The following is a 19,386-nucleotide window of genomic DNA, read 5'->3' as shown; positions in this document are numbered from 1 at the left end:
AAACTGCCAAGCCACAATGGTTCTAGAGCTGCTGGGAAGAGTTTATTGAGCCTTTCTCTAAAGAGAATGACTAAATCTGCTGGTTGTAAAGTATTAACACAAATTCAGTGATGCGCATAGGATGACTACTTCCATACCAACGTCCTGTTAAATCTGTGACAGGGCTTGATTAAATTGACATTGCAGTCTTGTCATTGGAAAACAACAACACACGCGTCTTAGGTTTACACTAGTTAGTCAGAGTTTCAAAACTCTCATTCCCTGACTGGGAATCGAACCCAGGCCGCGGCGGTGAGAGCGCCGAATCCTAGCCACTAGACCATCAGGGACCCGAACGCCTAGTCAACAGTACCGATTGCAAATCTGCAGTAAACTCTTCCTAACTGACAAAAAAATTGGCATTGTGCATTGCATTGAATACGTGCTGAAGTTGGGAACATTTTAGTCTTAAATGAAAGTAATTCTGTGCATCTGGAGAATAAATCCAAGCAAGCACAAGTTTCACGCTTTTGACTTCTCTCTTACTTCAGGGAGAAATAGAAAGATTCCTGAGTAAGAGCGAGTGTGTCATAACCCTGCAAGAAAATAAGTGGATAGATGACAAAAGAAATAAAACACTCCTGACCTACGTCACAACAGTGGAAACACCAAATCCTAGCCACCAGACCACCAGGGAGCCTTTGATTTTTGTGAACTATGGGTGTTGTCTCTTGTGCCTCGTTGTCCATTTTGCAGGGGGCTATGTGTAGTCAAACGGACGAGGTATGTACAGACACCCTTTAAAAGAATGATCTTAGGTGAGCAATATATGGAACGGATCAGTGATGGAAAAGGGACATCTGACTTTAAGGAATTGAACCGAAGCATTTAAAACTCCCAAATAGCTTTTTATGCCTGCTGAAATTGTTGGGGCATGTCACGGCAGTAGTCTTATAGTAGAGGGCATACTACAGCCACTTGTCAAGCAATTGACCTTCGTAGCACTCTCGTTCCGTTGCATCAGCTTCCTGAAGTCCTTGGAGGGTCTTTTTCGGTACCTGTGAAACAAGAGTTGTACACAGGCTGGCGGCCACAGTTGGCACGGGGGCTGTGTCTCAGGTGGTGCTTAGAGTTTCCTTGTCATTACAGAAGTAATTGCTCATTTATCAATTCATTCTTTCCAACAACGTAGGCATCTGTCCGTGATGGCGAATAGTACCATTGCAGTTTGAATTTACATGTCCCCAAACTTAACAAACCAACCGAAGTTGTTTTGACTTGTTGTCTGATGAAAGTCTCTGTCAGGGCATTGGTGCTATAGTGGAGAGCATAACTGCTTGCCAAGCAGTTGACCCGTGTTCGATTCCCGGCCAATGCATTCAGACGATTCAAACTGGGGAAAGCTTTCAAATGTACTTTGCCATCTCTACGTCTGCTCAGAGTGCTTTGTCAAGCTTAACAAACTCTTCAACCATGAAATCAAATCTTGTATCTGATGGGCATCACAAGTTTACCAAGCAAGTGGGGAAGATGAGATTCCCCAGTGCCGTACCACAGAAAAAAAACAGGCCTCCCTCAAACTCAATCCAAGAATCCACGGACGGCCAGCACCTTCAACATCGCCAAATGCTCCAAGCCCGTTGACAAAAACATTTTGTCCGGCAACTGACCATACAATTCCTTGTCTTCCATATCATCCGTGGATGAATCAGCCCATGTCATTTGATGACAAATGGAATTCCTATTTGCTGCTCAAAGTGTTATTAAGCACACATCAAAGTATCAAAAAAACTTGATCATTCTTTTAGTTTTTAAAACTGCCAAGCCACAATGGTTCTAGAGCTGCTGGGAAGAGTTTATTGAGCCTTTCTCTAAAGAGAATGACTAAATCTGCTGGTTGTAAAGTATTAACACAAATTCAGTGATGCGCATAGGATGACTACTTCCATACCAACGTCCTGTTAAATCTGTGACAGGGCTTGATTAAATTGACATTGCAGTCTTGTCATTGGAAAACAACAACACACGCGTCTTAGGTTTACACTAGTTAGTCAGAGTTTCAAAACTCTCATTCCCTGACTGGGAATCGAATCCAGGCCGCGGCGGTGAGAGCGCTGAATCCTAGCCACTAGACCATCAGGGACCCGAATGCCCAGTCAACAGTACCGATTGCAAATCTGCAGTAAACTCTTCCTAACTGACAAAAAAATTGGCATTGTGCATTGCATTGAATACGTGCTGAAGTTGGGAACATTTTAGTCTTAAATGAAAGTAATTCTGTGCATCTGGAGAATAAATCCAAGCAAGCACAAGTTTCACGCTTTTGACTTCTCTCTTATTTCAGGGAGAAATAGAAAGATTCCTGAGTAAGAGCGAGTGTGTCATAACCCTGCAAGAAAATAAGTGGATAGATGACAAAAGAAATAAAACACTCCTGACCTACGTCACAACAGTGGAAACACCAAATCCTAGCCACCAGACCACCAGGGAGCCTTTGATTTTTGTGAACTATGGGTGTTGTCTCTTGTGCCTCGTTGTCCATTTTGCAGGGGGCTATGTGTAGTCAAACGGACGAGGTATGTACAGACACCCTTTAAAAGAATGATCTTAGGTGAGCAATATATGGAACGGATCAGTGATGGAAAAGGGACATCTGACTTTAAGGAATTGAACCGAAGCATTTAAAACTCCCAAATAGCTTTTTATGCCTGCTGAAATTGTTGGGGCATGTCACGGCAGTAGTCTTATAGTGGAGGGCATACTACAGCCACTTGTCAAGCAATTGACCTTCGTAGCACTCTCGTTCCGTTGCGTCAGCTTCCTGAAGTCCTTGGAGGGTCTTTTTCGGTACCTGTGAAACAAGAGTTGTACACAGGCTGGCGGCCACAGTTGGCACGGGGGCTGTGTCTCAGGTGGTGCTTAGAGTTTCCTTGTCATTACAGAAGCAATTGCTCATTTATCAATTCATTCTTTCCAACAACGTAGGCATCTGTCCGTGATGGCGAATAGTACCATTGCAGTTTGAATTTACATGTCCCCAAACTTAACAAACCAACCGAAGTTGTTTTGACTTGTTGTCTGATGAAAGTCTCTGTCAGGGCATTGGTGCTATAGTGGAGAGCATAACTGCTTGCCAAGCAGTTGACCCGTGTTTGATTCCCGGCCAATGCATTCAGACGATTCGAACTGGGGAAAGCTTTCAAATGTACTTTGCCATCTCTACGTCTGCTCAGAGTGCTTTGTCAAGCTTAACAAACTCTTCAACCATGAAATCATATCTTGTATCTGATGGGCATCACAAGTTTACCAAGCGAGTGGGGAAGATGAGATTCCCCAGTGCCGTACCACAGAAAAAAAACAGGCCTCCCTCAAACTCAATCCAAGAATCCACAGACGGCCAGCACCTTCCACATCGCCAAATGCTCCAAGCCCGTGGACAAAAACGTTTTGTCCGACAACTGACCATACAATTCCTTGTCTTCCATATCATCCGTGGATGAATCAGCCCATGTCATTTGATGACAAATGGAATTCCTATTTGCTGCTCAAAGTGTTATTAAGCACACATCAAAGTATCAAAAAAACTTGATCATTCTTTTAGTTTTTAAAACTGCCAAGCCACAATGATTCTAGAGCTGCTGGGAAGAGTTTATTGAGCCTTTCTCTAAAGAGAATGACTAAATCTGCTGGTTGTAAAGTATTAACACAAATTCAGTGATGCGCATAGGATGACTACTTCCATACCAACGTCCTGTTAAATCTGTGACAGGGCTTGATTAAATTGACATTGCAGTCTTATCATTGGAAAACAACAACACACGCGTCTTAGGTTTACACTAGTTAGTCAGAGTTTCAAAACTCTCATTCCCTGACTGGGAATCGAACCCAGGCCGCGGCGGTGAGAGCGCCGAATCCTAGCCACTAGACCATCAGGGACCCGAATGCCTAGTCAACAGTACCGATTGCAAATCTGCAGTAAACTCTTCCTAACTGACAAAAAAATTGGCATTGTGCATTGCATTGAATACGTGCTGAAGTTGGGAACATTTTAGTCTTAAATGAAAGTAATTCTGTGCATCTGGAGAATAAATCGAAGCAAGCACAAGTTTCACGCTTTTGACTTCTCTCTTATTTCAGGGAGAAATAGAAAGATTCCTGAGTAAGAGCGAGTGTGTCATAACCCTGCAAGAAAATAAGTGGATAGATGACAAAAGAAATAAAACACTCCTGACCTACGTCACAACAGTGGAAACACCAACTCCTAGCCACCAGACCACCAGGGAGCCTTTGATTTTTGTGAACTATGGGTGTTGTCTCTTGTGCCTCGTTGTCCATTTTGCAGGGGGCTATGTGTAGTCAAACGGACGAGGTATGTACAGACACCCTTTAAAAGAATGATCTTAGGTGAGCAATATATGGAACGGATCAGTGATGGAAAAGGGACATCTGACTTTAAGGAATTGAACCGAAGCATTTAAAACTCCCAAATAGCTTTTTATGCCTGCTGAAATTGTTGGGGCATGTCACGGCAGTAGTCTTATAGTAGAGGGCATACTACAGCCACTTGTCAAGCAATTGACCTTCGTAGCACTCTCGTTCCGTTGCGTCAGCTTCCTGAAGTCCTTGGAGGGTCTTTTTCGGTACCTGTGAAACAAGAGTTGTACACAGGCTGGCGGCCACAGTTGGCACGGGGGCTGTGTCTCAGGTGGTGCTTAGAGTTTCCTTGTCATTACAGAAGCAATTGCTCATTTATCAATTCATTCTTTCCAACAACGTAGGCATCTGTCCGTGATGGCGAATAGTACCATTGCAGTTTGAATTTACATGTCCCCAAACTTAACAAACCAACCGAAGTTGTTTTGACTTGTTGTCTGATGAAAGTCTCTGTCAGGGCATTGGTGCTATAGTGGAGAGCATAACTGCTTGCCAAGCAGGTGACACGTGTTCGATTCCCGGACAATGCATTCAGACGAATCGAACTGGGGAAAGCTTTCAAATCTACTTTGCCATCTCTACGTCTGCTCAGAGTGCTTTGTCAAGCTTAACAAACTCTTCAACCATGAAATCAAATCTTGTATCTGATGGGCATCACAAGTTTACCAAGCGAGTGGGGAAGATGAGATTCCCCAGTGCCGTACCACAGAAAAAAAACAGGCCTCCCTCAAACTCAATCCAAGAATCCACGGACGGCCAGCACCTTCCACATAGCCAAATGCTCCAAGCCCGTTGACAAAAACATTTTGTCCGGCAACTGACCATACAATTCCTTGTCTTCCATATCATCCGTGGATGAATCAGCCCATGTCATTTGATGACAAATGGAACTCCTATTTGCTGCTCAAAGTGTTATTAAGCACACATCAAAGTATCAAAAAAACTTGATCATTCTTTTAGTTTTTAAAACTGCCAAGCCACAATGGTTCTAGAGCTGCTGGGAAGAGTTTATTGAGCCTTTCTCTAAAGAGAATGACTAAATCTGCTGGTTGTAAAGTATTAACACAAATTCAGTGATGCGCATAGGATGACTACTTCCATACCAACGTCCTGTTAAATCTGTGACAGGGCTTGATTAAATTGACATTGCAGTCTTTTCATTGGAAAACAACAACACACGCGTCTTAGGTTTACACTAGTTAGTCAGAGTTTCAAAAGTCTCATTCCCTGACTGGGAATCGAACCCAGGCCGCGGTGGTGAGAGCGCCGAATCCTAGCCACTAGACCATCAGGGACCCGAATGCCTAGTCAACAGTACCGATTGCAAATCTGCAGTAAACTCTTCCTAACTGACAAAAAAATTGGCATTGTGCATTGCATTGAATACGTGCTGAAGTTGGGAACATTTTAGTCTTAAATGAAAGTAATTCTGTGCATCTGGAGAATAAATCCAAGCAAGCACAAGTTTCACGCTTTTGACTTCTCTCTTATTTCAGGGAGAAATAGAAAGATTCCTGAGTAAGAGCGAGTGTGTCATAACCCTGCAAGAAAATAAGTGGATAGATGACAAAAGAAATAAAACACTCCTGACCTACGTCACAACAGTGGAAACACCAAATCCTAGCCACCAGACCACCAGGGAGCCTTTGATTTTTGTGAACTATGGGTGTTGTCTCTTGTGCCTCGTTGTCCATTTTGCAGGGGGCTATGTGTAGTCAAACGGACGAGGTATGTACAGACACCCTTTAAAAGAATGATCTTAGGTGAGCAATATATGGAACGGATCAGTGATGGAAAAGGGACATCTGACTTTAAGGAATTGAACCGAAGCATTTAAAACTCCCAAATAGCTTTTTATGCCTGCTGAAATTGTTGGGGCATGTCACGGTAGTAGTCTTATAGTGGAGGGCATACTACAGCCACTTGTCAAGCAATTGACCTTCGTAGCACTCTCGTTCCGTTGCGTCAGCTTCCTGAAGTCCTTGGAGGGTCTTTTTCGGTACCTGTGAAACAAGAGTTGTACACAGGCTGGCGGCCACAGTTGGCACGGGGGCTGTGTCTCAGGTGGTGCTTAGAGTTTCCTTGTCATTACAGAAGCAATTGCTCATTTATCAATTCATTCTTTCCAACAACGTAGGCATCTGTCCGTGATGGCGAATAGTACCATTGCAGTTTGAATTTACATGTCCCCAAACTTAACAAACCAACCGAAGTTGTTTTGACTTGTTGTCTGATGAAAGTCTCTGTCAGGGCATTGGTGCTATAGTGGAGAGCATAACTGCTTGCCAAGCAGTTGACCCGTGTTCGATTCCCGGCCAATGCATTCAGACGATTCGAACTGGGGAAAGCTTTCAAATCTACTTTGCCATCTCTACGTCTGCTCAGAGTGCTTTGTCAAGCTTAACAAACTCTTCAACCATGAAATCAAATCTTGTATCTGATGGGCATCACAAGTTTACCAAGCGAGTGGGGAAGATGAGATTCCCCAGTGCCGTACCACAGAAAAAAAACAGGCCTCCCTCAAACTCAATCCAAGAATCCACGGACGGCCAGCACCTTCCACATCGCCAAATGCTCCAAGCCCGTTGACAAAAACATTTTGTCCGGCAACTGACCATACAATTCCTTGTCTTCCATATCATCCGTGGATGAATCAGCCCATGTCATTTGATGACAAATGGAACTCCTTTTTGCTGCTCAAAGTGTTATTAAGCACACATCAAAGTATCAAAAAAACTTGATCATTCTTTTAGTTTTTAAAACTGCCAAGCCACAATGGTTCTAGAGCTGCTGGGAAGAGTTTATTGAGGCTTTCTCTAAAGAGAATGACTAAATCTGCTGGTTGTAAAGTATTAACACAAATTCAGTGATGCGCATAGGATGACTACTTCCATACCAACGTCCTGTTAAATCTGTGACAGGGCTTGATTAAATTGACATTGCAGTCTTGTCATTGGAAAACAACAACACACGCGTCTTAGGTTTACACTAGTTAGTCAGAGTTTCAAAACTCTGATTCCCTGACTGGGAATCGAACCCAGGCCGCGGCGGTGAGAGCGCCGAATCCTAGCCACTAGACCATCAGGGACCCGAATGCCTAGTCAACAGTACCGATTGCAAATCTGCAGTAAACTCTTCCTAACTGACAAAAAAATTGGCATTGTGCATTGCATTGAATACGTGCTGAAGTTGGGAACATTTTAGTCTTAAATGAAAGTAATTCTGTGCATCTGGAGAATAAATCCAAGCAAGCACAAGTTTCACGCTTTTGACTTCTCCCTTACTTCAGGGAGAAATAGAAAGATTCCTGAGTAAGAGCAAGTGTGTCATAACCCTGCAAGAAAATAAGTGGATAGATGACAAAAGAAATAAAACACTCCTGACCTACGTCACAACAGTGGAAACACCAAATCCTAGCCACCAGACCACCAGGGAGCCTTTGATTTTTGTGAACTATGGGTGTTGTCTCTTGTGCCTCGTTGTCCATTTTGCAGGGGGCTATGTGTAGTCAAACGGACGAGGTATGTACAGACACCCTTTAAAAGAATGATCTTAGGTGAGCAATATATGGAACGGATCAGTGATGGAAAAGGGACATCTGACTTTAAGGAATTGAACCGAAGCATTTAAAACTCCCAAATAGCTTTTTATGCCTGCTGAAATTGTTGGGGCATGTCACGGCAGTAGTCTTATAGTAGAGGGCATACTACAGCCACTTGTCAAGCAATTGACCTTCGTAGCACTCTCGTTCCGTTGCATCAGCTTCCTGAAGTCCTTGGAGGGTCTTTTTCGGTACCTGTGAAACAAGAGTTGTACACAGGCTGGCGGCCACAGTTGGTACGGGGGCTGTGTCTCAGGTGGTGCTTAGAGTTTCCTTGTCATTACAGAAGTAATTGCTCATTTATCAATTCATTCTTTCCAACAACGTGGGCATCTGTCCGTGATGGCGAATAGTACCATTGCAGTTTGAATTTACATGTCCCCAAACTTAACAAACCAACCGAAGTTGTTTTGACTTGTTGTCTGATGAAAGTCTCTGTCAGGGCATTGGTGCTATAGTGGAGAGCATAACTGCTTGCCAAGCAGTTGACCCGTGTTCGATTCCCGGCCAATGCATTCAGACGATTCGAACTGGGGAAAGCTTTCAAATGTACTTTGCCATCTCTACTTCTGCTCAGAGTGCTTTGTCAATCTTAACAACCTCTTCAACCACTCTTCAACCAACTCTCTTGTATCTGATGGGCATCACAAGTTTACCAAGCGAGTGGGGAAGATGAGATTCCCCAGTGCCGTACCACAGAAAAAAAACAGGCCTCCCTCAAACTCAATCCAAGAATCCACAGACGGCCAGCACCTTCCACATCGCCAAATGCTCCAAGCCCGTTGACAAAAACATTTTGTCCGGCAACTGACCATACAATTCCTTGTCTTCCATATCATCCGTGGATGAATCAGCCCATGTCATTTGATGACAAATGGAACTCCTTTTTGCTGCTCAAAGGATTATTAAGCACACATCAAAGTATCAAAAAAACTTGATCATTCTTTTAGTTTTTAAAACTGCCAAGCCACAATGGTTCTAGAGCTGCTGGGAAGAGTTTATTGAGCCTTTCTCTAAAGAGAATGACTAAATCTGCTGGTTGTAAAGTATTAACACAAATTCAGTGATGCGCATAGGATGACTACTTCCATACCAACGTCCTGTTAAATCTGTGACAGGGCTTGATTAAATTGACATTGCAGTCTTTTCATTGGAAAACAACAACACACGCGTCTTAGGTTTACACTAGTTAGTCAGAGTTTCAAAAGTCTCATTCCCTGACTGGGAATCGAACCCAGGCCGCGGCGGTGAGAGCGCCGAATCCTAGCCACTAGACCATCAGGGACCCAAATGCCTAGTCAACAGTACCGATTGCAAATCTGCAGTAAACTCTTCCTAACTGACAAAAAAATTGGCATTGTGCATTGCATTGAATACGTGCTGAAGTTGGGAACATTTTAGTCTTAAATGAAAGTAATTCTGTGCATCTGGAGAATAAATCCAAGCAAGCACAAGTTTCACGCTTTTGAATTCTCTCTTATTTCAGGGAGAAATAGAAAGATTCCTGAGTAAGAGCGAGTGTGTCATAACCCTGCAAGAAAATAAGTGGATAGATGACAAAAGAAATAAAACACTCCTGACCTACGTCACAACAGTGGAAACACCAAATCCTAGCCACCAGACCACCAGGGAGCCTTTGATTTTTGTGAACTATGGGTGTTGTCTCTTGTGCCTTGTTGTCCATTTTGCAGGGGGCTATGTATAGTCAAACGGACGAGGTATGTACAGACACCCTTTAAAAGAATGATCTTAGGTGAGCAATATATGGAACGGATCAGTGATGGAAAAGGGACATCTGACTTTAAGGAATTGAACCGAAGCATTTAAAACTCCCAAATAGCTTTTTATGCCTGCTGAAATTGTTGGGGCATGTCACGGTAGTAGTCTTATAGTGGAGGGCATACTACAGCCACTTGTCAAGCAATTGACCTTCGTAGCACTCTCGTTCCGTTGCGTCAGCTTCCTGAAGTCCTTGGAGGGTCTTTTTCGGTACCTGTGAAACAAGAGTTGTACACAGGCTGGCGGCCACAGTTGGCACGGGGGCTGTGTCTCAGGTGGTGCTTAGAGTTTCCTTGTCATTACAGAAGCAATTGCTCATTTATCAATTCATTCTTTCCAACAACGTAGGCATCTGTCCGTGATGGCGAATAGTACCATTGCAGTTTGAATTTACATGTCCCCAAACTTAACAAACCAACCGAAGTTGTTTTGACTTGTTGTCTGATGAAAGTCTCTGTCAGGGCATTGGTGCTATAGTGGAGAGCATAACTGCTTGCCAAGCAGTTGACCCGTGTTCGATTCCTGGCCAATGCATTCAGACGATTCGAACTGGGGAAAGCTTTCAAATCTACTTTGCCATCTCTACGTCTGCTCAGAGTGCTTTGTCAAGCTTAACAAACTCTTCAACCATGAAATCAAATCTTGTATCTGATGGGCATCACAAGTTTACCAAGCGAGTGGGGAAGATGAGATTCCCCAGTGCCGTACCACAGAAAAAAAACAGGCCTCCCTCAAACTCAATCCAAGAATCCACGGATGGCCAGCACCTTCCACATCGCCAAATGCTCCAAGCCCGTTGACAAAAACATTTTGTCCGGCAACTGACCATACAATTCCTTGTCTTCCATATCATCCGTGGATGAATCAGCCCATGTCATTTGATGACAAATGGAATTCCTATTTGCTGCTCAAAGTGTTATTAAGCACACATCAAAGTATCAAAAAAACTTGATCATTCTTTTAGTTTTTAAAACTGCCAAGCCACAATGGTTCTAGAGCTGCTGGGAAGAGTTTATTGAGCCTTTCTCTAAAGAGAATGACTAAATCTGCTGGTTGTAAAGTATTAACACAAATTCAGTGATGCGCATAGGATGACTACTTCCATACCAACGTCCTGTTAAATCTGTGACAGGGCTTGATTAAATTGACATTGCAGTCTTGTCATTGGAAAACAACAACACACGCGTCTTAGGTTTACACTAGTTAGTCAGAGTTTCAAAACTCCCATTCCCTGACTGGGAATCGAACCCAGGCCGCGGCGGTGAGAGCGCCGAATCCTAGCCACTAGACCATCAGGGACCCGAATGCCTAGTCAACAGTACCGATTGCAAATCTGCAGTAAACTCTTCCTAACTGACAAAAAAATTGGCATTGTGCATTGCATTGAATACGTGCTGAAGTTGGGAACATTTTAGTCTTAAATGAAAGTAATTCTGTGCATCTGGAGAATAAATCCAAGCAAGCACAAGTTTCACGCTTTTGACTTCTCTCTTACTTCAGGGAGAAATAGAAAGATTCCTGAGTAAGAGCGAGTGTGTCATAACCCTGCAAGAAAATAAGTGGATAGATGACAAAAGAAATAAAACACTCCTGACCTACGTCACAACAGTGGAAACACCAAATCCTAGCCACCAGACCACCAGGGAGCCTTTGATTTTTGTGAACTATGGGTGTTGTCTCTTGTGCCTCGTTGTCCATTTTGCAGGGGGCTATGTGTAGTCAAACGGACGAGGTATGTACAGACACCCTTTAAAAGAATGATCTTAGGTGAGCAATATATGGAACGGATCAGTGATGGAAAAGGGACATCTGACTTTAAGGAATTGAACCGAAGCATTTAAAACTCCCAAATAGCTTTTTATGCCTGCTGAAATTGTTGGGGCATGTCACGGCAGTAGTCTTATAGTAGAGGGCATACTACAGCCACTTGTCAAGCAATTGACCTTCGTAGCACTCTCGTTCCGTTGCATCAGCTTCCTGAAGTCCTTGGAGGGTCTTTTTCGGTACCTGTGAAACAAGAGTTGTACACAGGCTGGCGGCCACAGTTGGCACGGGGGCTGTGTCTCAGGTGGTGCTTAGAGTTTCCTTGTCATTACAGAAGTAATTGCTCATTTATCAATTCATTCTTTCCAACAACGTAGGCATCTGTCCGTGATGGCGAATAGTACCATTGCAGTTTGAATTTACATGTCCCCAAACTTAACAAACCAACCGAAGTTGTTTTGACTTGTTGTCTGATGAAAGTCTCTGTCAGGGCATTGGTGCTATAGTGGAGAGCATAACTGCTTGCCAAGCAGTTGACCTGTGTTCGATTCCTGGCCAATGCATTCAGACGATTCGAACTGGGGAAAGCTTTCAAATGTACTTTGCCATCTCTACGTCTGCTCAGAGTGCTTTGTCAAGCTTAACAACCTCTTCAACCACTCTTCAACCAACTCTCTTGTATCTGATGGGCATCACAAGTTTACCAAGCGAGTGGGGAAGATGAGATTCCCCAGTGCCGTACCACAGAAAAAAAACAGGCCTCCCTCAAACTCAATCCACGGACGGCCAGCACCTTCCACATCGCCAAATGCTCCAAGCCCGTTGACAAAAACATTTTGTCCGGCAACTGACCATACAATTCCTTGTCTTCCATATCATCCGTGGATGAATCAGCCCATGTCATTTGATGACAAATGGAATTCCTATTTGCTGCTCAAAGTGTTATTAAGCACACATCAAAGTATCAAAAAAACTTGATCATTCTTTTAGTTTTTAAAACTGCCAAGCCACAATGGTTCTAGAGCTGCTGGGAAGAGTTTATTGAGCCTTTCTCTAAAGAGAATGACTAAATCTGCTGGTTGTAAAGTATTAACACAAATTCAGTGATGCGCATAGGATGACTACTTCCATACCAACGTCCTGTTAAATCTGTGACAGGGCTTGATTAAATTGACATTGCAGTCTTTTCATTGGAAAACAACAACACACGCGTCTTAGGTTTACACTAGTTAGTCAGAGTTTCAAAACTCTCATTCCCTGACTGGGAATCGAACCCAGGCCGTGGCGGTGAGAGCGCCGAATCCTAGCCACTAGACCATCAGGGACCCGAATGCCTAGTCAACAGTACCGATTGCAAATCTGCAGTAAACTCTTCCTAACTGACAAAAAAATTGGCATTGTGCATTGCATTGAATACGTGCTGAAGTTGGGAACATTTTAGTCTTAAATGAAAGTAATTCTGTGCATCTGGAGAATAAATCCAAGCAAGCACAAGTTTCACGCTTTTGACTTCTCTCTTACTTCAGGGAGAAATAGAAAGATTCCTGAGTAAGAGCGAGTGTGTCATAACCCTGCAAGAAAATAAGTGGATAGATGACAAAAGAAATAAAACACTCCTGACCTACGTCACAACAGTGGAAACACCAAATCCTAGCCACCAGACCACCAGGGAGCCTTTGATTTTTGTGAACTATGGGTGTTGTCTCTTGTGCCTCGTTGTCCATTTTGCAGGGGGCTATGTGTAGTCAAACGGACGAGGTATGTACAGACACCCTTTAAAAGAATGATCTTAGGTGAGCAATATATGGAACGGATCAGTGATGGAAAAGGGACATCTGACTTTAAGGAATTGAACCGAAGCATTTAAAACTCCCAAATAGCTTTTTATGCCTGCTGAAATTGTTGGGGCATGTCACGGCAGTAGTCTTATAGTAGAGGGCATACTACAGCCACTTGTCAAGCAATTGACCTTCGTAGCACTCTCGTTCCGTTGCATCAGCTTCCTGAAGTCCTTGGAGGGTCTTTTTCGGTACCTGTGAAACAAGAGTTGTACACAGGCTGGCGGCCACAGTTGGCACGGGGGCTGTGTCTCAGGTGGTGCTTAGAGTTTCCTTGTCATTACAGAAGTAATTGCTCATTTATCAATTCATTCTTTCCAACAACGTAGGCATCTGTCCGTGATGGCGAATAGTACCATTGCAGTTTGAATTTACATGTCCCCAAACTTAACAAACCAACCGAAGTTGTTTTGACTTGTTGTCTGATGAAAGTCTCTGTCAGGGCATTGGTGCTATAGTGGAGAGCATAACTGCTTGCCAAGCAGTTGACCTGTGTTCGATTCCTGGCCAATGCATTCAGAGGATTCGAACTGGGGAAAGCTTTCAAATCTACTTTGCCATCTCTACGTCTGCTCAGAGTGCTTTGTCAAGCTTAACAAACTCTTCAACCATGAAATCAAATCTTGTATCTGATGGGCATCACAAGTTTACCAAGCGAGTGGGGAAGATGAGATTCCCCAGTGCCGTACCACAGAAAAAAAACAGGCCTCCCTCAAACTCAATCCAAGAATCCACGGACGGCCAGCACCTTCCACATCGCCAAATGCTCCAAGCCCGTTGACAAAAACATTTTGTCCGGCAACTGACCATACAATTCCTTGTCTTCCATATCATCCGTGGATGAATCAGCCCATGTCATTTGATGACAAATGGAACTCCTTTTTGCTGCTCAAAGGATTATTAAGCACACATCAAAGTATCAAAAAAACTTGATCATTCTTTTAGTTTTTAAAACTGCCAAGCCACAATGGTTCTAGAGCTGCTGGGAAGAGTTTATTGAGCCTTTCTCTAAAGAGAATGACTAAATCTGCTGGTTGTAAAGTATTAACACAAATTCAGTGATGCGCATAGGATGACTACTTCCATACCAACGTCCTGTTAAATCTGTGACAGGGCTTGATTAAATTGACATTGCAGTCTTGTCATTGGAAAACAACAACACACGCGTCTTAGGTTTACACTAGTTAGTCAGAGTTTCAAAACTCTCATTCCCTGACTGGGAATCGAACCCAGGCCGCGGCGGTGAGAGCGCCGAATCCTAGCCACTAGACCATCAGGGACCCGAATGCCTAGTCAACAGTACCGATTGCAAATCTGCAGTAAACTCTTCCTAACTGACAAAAAAATTGGCATTGTGCATTGCATTGAATACGTGCTGAAGTTGGGAACATTCTAGTCTTAAATGAAAGTAATTCTGTGCATCTGGAGAATAAATCCAAGCAAGCACAAGTTTCACGCTTTTGACTTCTCTCTTACTTCAGGGAGAAATAGAAAGATTCCTGAGTAAGAGCGAGTGTGTCATAACCCTGCAAGAAAATAAGTGGATAGATGACAAAAGAAATAAAACACTCCTGACCTACGTCACAACAGTGGAAACACCAAATCCTAGCCACCAGACCACCAGGGAGCCTTTGATTTTTGTGAACTATGGGTGTTGTCTCTTGTGCCTCGTTGTCCATTTTGCAGGGGGCTATGTGTAGTCAAACGGACGAGGTATGTACAGACACCCTTTAAAAGAATGATCTTAGGTGAGCAATATATGGAACGGATCAGTGATGGAAAAGGGACATCTGACTTTAAGGAATTGAACCGAAGCATTTAAAACTCCCAAATAGCTTTTTATGCCTGCTGAAATTGTTGGGGCATGTCACGGCAGTAGTCTTATAGTAGAGGGCATACTACAGCCACTTGTCAAGCAATTGACCTTCGTAGCACTCTCGTTCCGTTGCATCAGCTTCCTGAAGTCCTTGGAGGGTCTTTTTCGGTACCTGTGAAACAAGAGTTGTACACAGGCTGGCGGCCACAGTTGGCACGGGGGCTGTGTCTCAGGTGGTGCTTAGAGTTTCCTTGTCATTACAGAAGCAATTGCTCATTTATCAATTCATTCTTTCCAACAACGTAGGCATCTGTCCGTGATGGCGAATAGTACCATTGCAGTTTGAATTTACATGTCCCCAAACTTAACAAACCAACCGAAGTTGTTTTGACTTGTTGTCTGATGAAAGTCTCTGTCAGGGCATTGGTGCTATAGTGGAGAGCATAACTGCTTGCCAAGCAGTTGACCCGTGTTTGATTCCCGGCCAATGCATTCAGACGATTCGAACTGGGGAAAGCTTTCAAATGTACTTTGCCATCTCTACGTCTGCTCAGAGTGCTTTGTCAAGCTTAACAAACTCTTCAACCATGAAATCAAATCTTGTATCTGATGGGCATCACAAGTTTACCAAGCGAGTGGGGAAGATGAGATTCCCCAGTGCCGTACCACAGAAAAAAAACAGGCCTCCCTCAAACTCAATCCAAGAATCCACGGACGGCCAGCACCTTCCACATCGCCAAATGCTCCAAGCCCGTTGACAAAAACATTTTGTCCGGCAACTGACCATACAATTCCTTGTCTTCCATATCATCTGTGGATGAATCAGCCCATGTCATTTGATGACAAATGGAACTCCTTTTTGCTGCTCAAAGGATTATTAAGCACACATCAAAGTATCAAAAAAACTTGATCATTCTTTTAGTTTTTAAAACTGCCAAGCCACAATGGTTCTAGAGCTGCTGGGAAGAGTTTATTGAGCCTTTCTCTAAAGAGAATGACTAAATCTGCTGGTTGTAAAGTATTAACACAAATTCAGTGATGCGCATAGGATGACTACTTCCATACCAACGTCCTGTTAAATCTGTGACAGGGCTTGATTAAATTGACATTGCAGTCTTGTCATTGGAAAACAACAACACACGCGTCTTAGGTTTACACTAGTTAGTCAGAGTTTCAAAACTCTCATTCCCTGACTGGGAATCGAACCCAGGCCGCGGCGGTGAGAGCGCCGAATCCTAGCCACTAGACCATCAGGGACCCGAATGCCTAGTCAACAGTACCGATTGCAAATCTGCAGTAAACTCTTCCTAACTGACAAAAAAATTGGCATTGTGCATTGCATTGAATACGTGCTGAAGTTGGGAACATTTTAGTCTTAAATGAAAGTAATTCTGTGCATCTGGAGAATAAATCCAAGCAAGCACAAGTTTCACGCTTTTGACTTCTCTCTTATTTCATGGAGAAATAGAAAGATTCCTGAGTAAGAGCGAGTGTGTCATAACCCTGCAAGAAAATAAGTGGATAGATGACAAAAGAAATAAAACACTCCTGACCTACGTCACAACAGTGGAAACACCAAATCCTAGCCACCAGACCACCAGGGAGCCTTTGATTTTTGTGAACTATGGGTGTTGTCTCTTGTGCCTCGTTGTCCATTTTGCAGGGGGCTATGTGTAGTCAAACGGACGAGGTATGTACAGACACCCTTTAAAAGAATGATCTTAGGTGAGCAATATATGGAACGGATCAGTGATGGAAAAGGGACATCTGACTTTAAGGAATTGAACCGAAGCATTTAAAACTCCCAAATAGCTTTTTATGCCTGCTGAAATTGTTGGGGCATGTCACGGCAGTAGTCTTATAGTAGAGGGCATACTACAGCCACTTGTCAAGCAATTGACCTTCGTAGCACTCTCGTTCCGTTGCATCAGCTTCCTGAAGTCCTTGGAGGGTCTTTTTCGGTACCTGTGAAACAAGAGTTGTACACAGGCTGGCGGCCACAGTTGGCACGGGGGCTGTGTCTCAGGTGGTGCTTAGAGTTTCCTTGTCATTACAGAAGTAATTGCTCATTTATCAATTCATTCTTTCCAACAACGTAGGCATCTGTCCGTGATGGCGAATAGTACCATTGCAGTTTGAATTTACATGTCCCCAAACTTAACAAACCAACCGAAGTTGTTTTGACTTGTTGTCTGATGAAAGTCTCTGTCAGGGCATTGGTGCTATAGTGGAGAGCATAACTGCTTGCCAAGCAGTTGACCCGTGTTCGATTCCCGGCCAATGCATTCAGACGATTCGAACTGGGGAAAGCTTTCAAATGTACTTTGCCATCTCTACTTCTGCTCAGAGTGCTTTGTCAAGCTTAACAAACTCTTCAACCATGAAATCTAATCTTGTATCTGATGGGCATCACAAGTTTACCAAGCGAGTGGGGAAGATGAGATTCCCCAGTGCCGTACCACAGAAAAAAAACATACCAACGTCCTGTTAAATCTGTGACAGGGCTTGATTAAATTGACATTGCAGTCTTGTCATTGGAAAACAACAACACACGCGTCTTAGGTTTACCCTAGTTAGTCAGAGTTTCAAAACTCTGATTCCCTGACTGGGAATCGAACCCAGGCCGCGGCGGTGAGAGCGCCGAATCCTAGCCACTAGACCATCAGGGACCCGAATGCCTAGTCAACAGTACCGATTGCAAATCTGCAGTAAACTCTTCCTAACTGACAAAAAAATTGGCATTGTGCATTGCATTGAATACGTGCTGAAGTTGGGAACATTTTAGTCTTAAATGAAAGTAATTCTGTGCATCTGGAGAATAAATCCAAGCAAGCACAAGTTTCACGCTTTTGACTTCTCTCTTACTTCAGGGAGAAATAGAAAGATTCCTGAGTAAGAGCAAGTGTGTCATAACCCTGCAAGAAAATAAGTGGATAGATGACAAAAGAAATAAAACACTCCTGACCTACGTCACAACAGTGGAAACACCAAATCCTAGCCACCAGACCACCAGGGAGCCTTTGATTTTTGTGAACTATGGGTGTTGTCTCTTGTGCCTCGTTGTCCATTTTGCAGGGGGCTATGTGTAGTCAAACGGACGAGGTATGTACAGACACCCTTTAAAAGAATGATCTTAGGTGAGCAATATATGGAACGGATCAGTGATGGAAAAGGGACATCTGACTTTAAGGAATTGAACCGAAGCATTTAAAACTCCCAAATAGCTTTTTATGCCTGCTGAAATTGTTGGGGCATGTCACGGCAGTAGTCTTATAGTAGAGGGCATACTACAGCCACTTGTCAAGCAATTGACCTTCGTAGCACTCTCGTTCCGTTGCATCAGCTTCCTGAAGTCCTTGGAGGGTCTTTTTCGGTACCTGTGAAACAAGAGTTGTACACAGGCTGGCGGCCACAGTTGGCACGGGGGCTGTGTCTCAGGTGGTGCTTAGAGTTTCCTTGTCATTACAGAAGTAATTGCTCATTTATCAATTCATTCTTTCCAACAACGTAGGCATCTGTCCGTGATGGCGAATAGTACCATTGCAGTTTGAATTTACATGTCCCCAAACTTAACAAACCAACCGAAGTTGTTTTGACTTGTTGTCTGATGAAAGTCTCTGTCAGGGCATTGGTGCTATAGTGGAGAGCATAACTGCTTGCCAAGCAGTTGACCCGTGTTCGATTCCCGGCCAATGCATTCAGACGATTTGAACTGGGGAAAGCTTTCAAATGTACCTTGCCATCTCTACGTCTGCTCAGAGTGCTTTGTCAAGCTTAACAACCTCTTCAACCACTCTTCAACCAACTCTCTTGTATCTGATGGGCATCACAAGTTTACCAAGCGAGTGGGGAAGATGAGATTCCCCAGTGCCGTACCACAGAAAAAAAACAGGCCTCCCTCAAACTCAATCCAAGAATCCACGGACGGCCAGCACCTTCCAAATCGCCAAATGCTCCAAGCCCGTTGACAAAAACATTTTGTCCGGCAACTGACCATACAATTCCTTGTCTTCCATATCATCCGTGAATGAATCAGCCCATGTCATTTGATGACAAATGGAACTCCTTTTTGCTGCTCAAAGTGTTATTAAGCACACATCAAAGTATCAAAAAAACTTGATCATTCTTTTAGTTTTTAAAACTGCCAAGCCACAATGGTTCTAGAGCTGCTGGGA

The 19,386-nt window shown here is 43.5% G+C and overlaps 10 non-coding genes across 10 annotated transcripts; all 10 read right to left on the bottom strand.

The window, feature by feature from the left end:
* Nucleotides 1-257: 257 nt before the first annotated feature.
* On the bottom strand, nucleotides 258-329 carry trnae-cuc (transfer RNA glutamic acid (anticodon CUC)). The gene has a single exon. It is a non-coding gene; the product is annotated as a tRNA-Glu (tRNA).
* A 3,514-nt stretch (nucleotides 330-3,843) lies between these two features.
* trnae-cuc (transfer RNA glutamic acid (anticodon CUC)) lies at nucleotides 3,844-3,915 on the bottom strand. The gene has a single exon. It is a non-coding gene; the product is annotated as a tRNA-Glu (tRNA).
* Nucleotides 3,916-5,636: 1,721 nt separating this feature from the next.
* On the bottom strand, nucleotides 5,637-5,708 carry trnae-cuc (transfer RNA glutamic acid (anticodon CUC)). Its single transcript has one exon. It is a non-coding gene; the product is annotated as a tRNA-Glu (tRNA).
* A 1,721-nt stretch (nucleotides 5,709-7,429) lies between these two features.
* trnae-cuc (transfer RNA glutamic acid (anticodon CUC)) lies at nucleotides 7,430-7,501 on the bottom strand. Its single transcript has one exon. It is a non-coding gene; the product is annotated as a tRNA-Glu (tRNA).
* Nucleotides 7,502-9,227: 1,726 nt separating this feature from the next.
* trnae-cuc (transfer RNA glutamic acid (anticodon CUC)) lies at nucleotides 9,228-9,299 on the bottom strand. Its single transcript has one exon. It is a non-coding gene; the product is annotated as a tRNA-Glu (tRNA).
* Nucleotides 9,300-11,020: 1,721 nt separating this feature from the next.
* trnae-cuc (transfer RNA glutamic acid (anticodon CUC)) lies at nucleotides 11,021-11,092 on the bottom strand. Its single transcript has one exon. It is a non-coding gene; the product is annotated as a tRNA-Glu (tRNA).
* A 1,718-nt stretch (nucleotides 11,093-12,810) lies between these two features.
* Nucleotides 12,811-12,882, bottom strand: trnae-cuc (transfer RNA glutamic acid (anticodon CUC)). Its single transcript has one exon. It is a non-coding gene; the product is annotated as a tRNA-Glu (tRNA).
* A 1,721-nt stretch (nucleotides 12,883-14,603) lies between these two features.
* On the bottom strand, nucleotides 14,604-14,675 carry trnae-cuc (transfer RNA glutamic acid (anticodon CUC)). The gene has a single exon. It is a non-coding gene; the product is annotated as a tRNA-Glu (tRNA).
* Nucleotides 14,676-16,396: 1,721 nt separating this feature from the next.
* On the bottom strand, nucleotides 16,397-16,468 carry trnae-cuc (transfer RNA glutamic acid (anticodon CUC)). The gene has a single exon. It is a non-coding gene; the product is annotated as a tRNA-Glu (tRNA).
* Nucleotides 16,469-17,808: 1,340 nt separating this feature from the next.
* On the bottom strand, nucleotides 17,809-17,880 carry trnae-cuc (transfer RNA glutamic acid (anticodon CUC)). The gene has a single exon. It is a non-coding gene; the product is annotated as a tRNA-Glu (tRNA).
* Between the last annotated feature and the right edge of the window lie 1,506 nt (nucleotides 17,881-19,386).

Source organism: Leuresthes tenuis, unplaced genomic scaffold (genome assembly GCF_036924035.1).
Source record: "Leuresthes tenuis unplaced genomic scaffold, fLeuTen1.0.hap1 SCAF_10, whole genome shotgun sequence".
Taxonomy (NCBI): Eukaryota; Metazoa; Chordata; class Actinopteri; order Atheriniformes; family Atherinopsidae; genus Leuresthes; species Leuresthes tenuis.
Note: the sequence above shows the minus strand (reverse complement) of the source record. Positions and strands in the feature narration are given on the sequence as shown.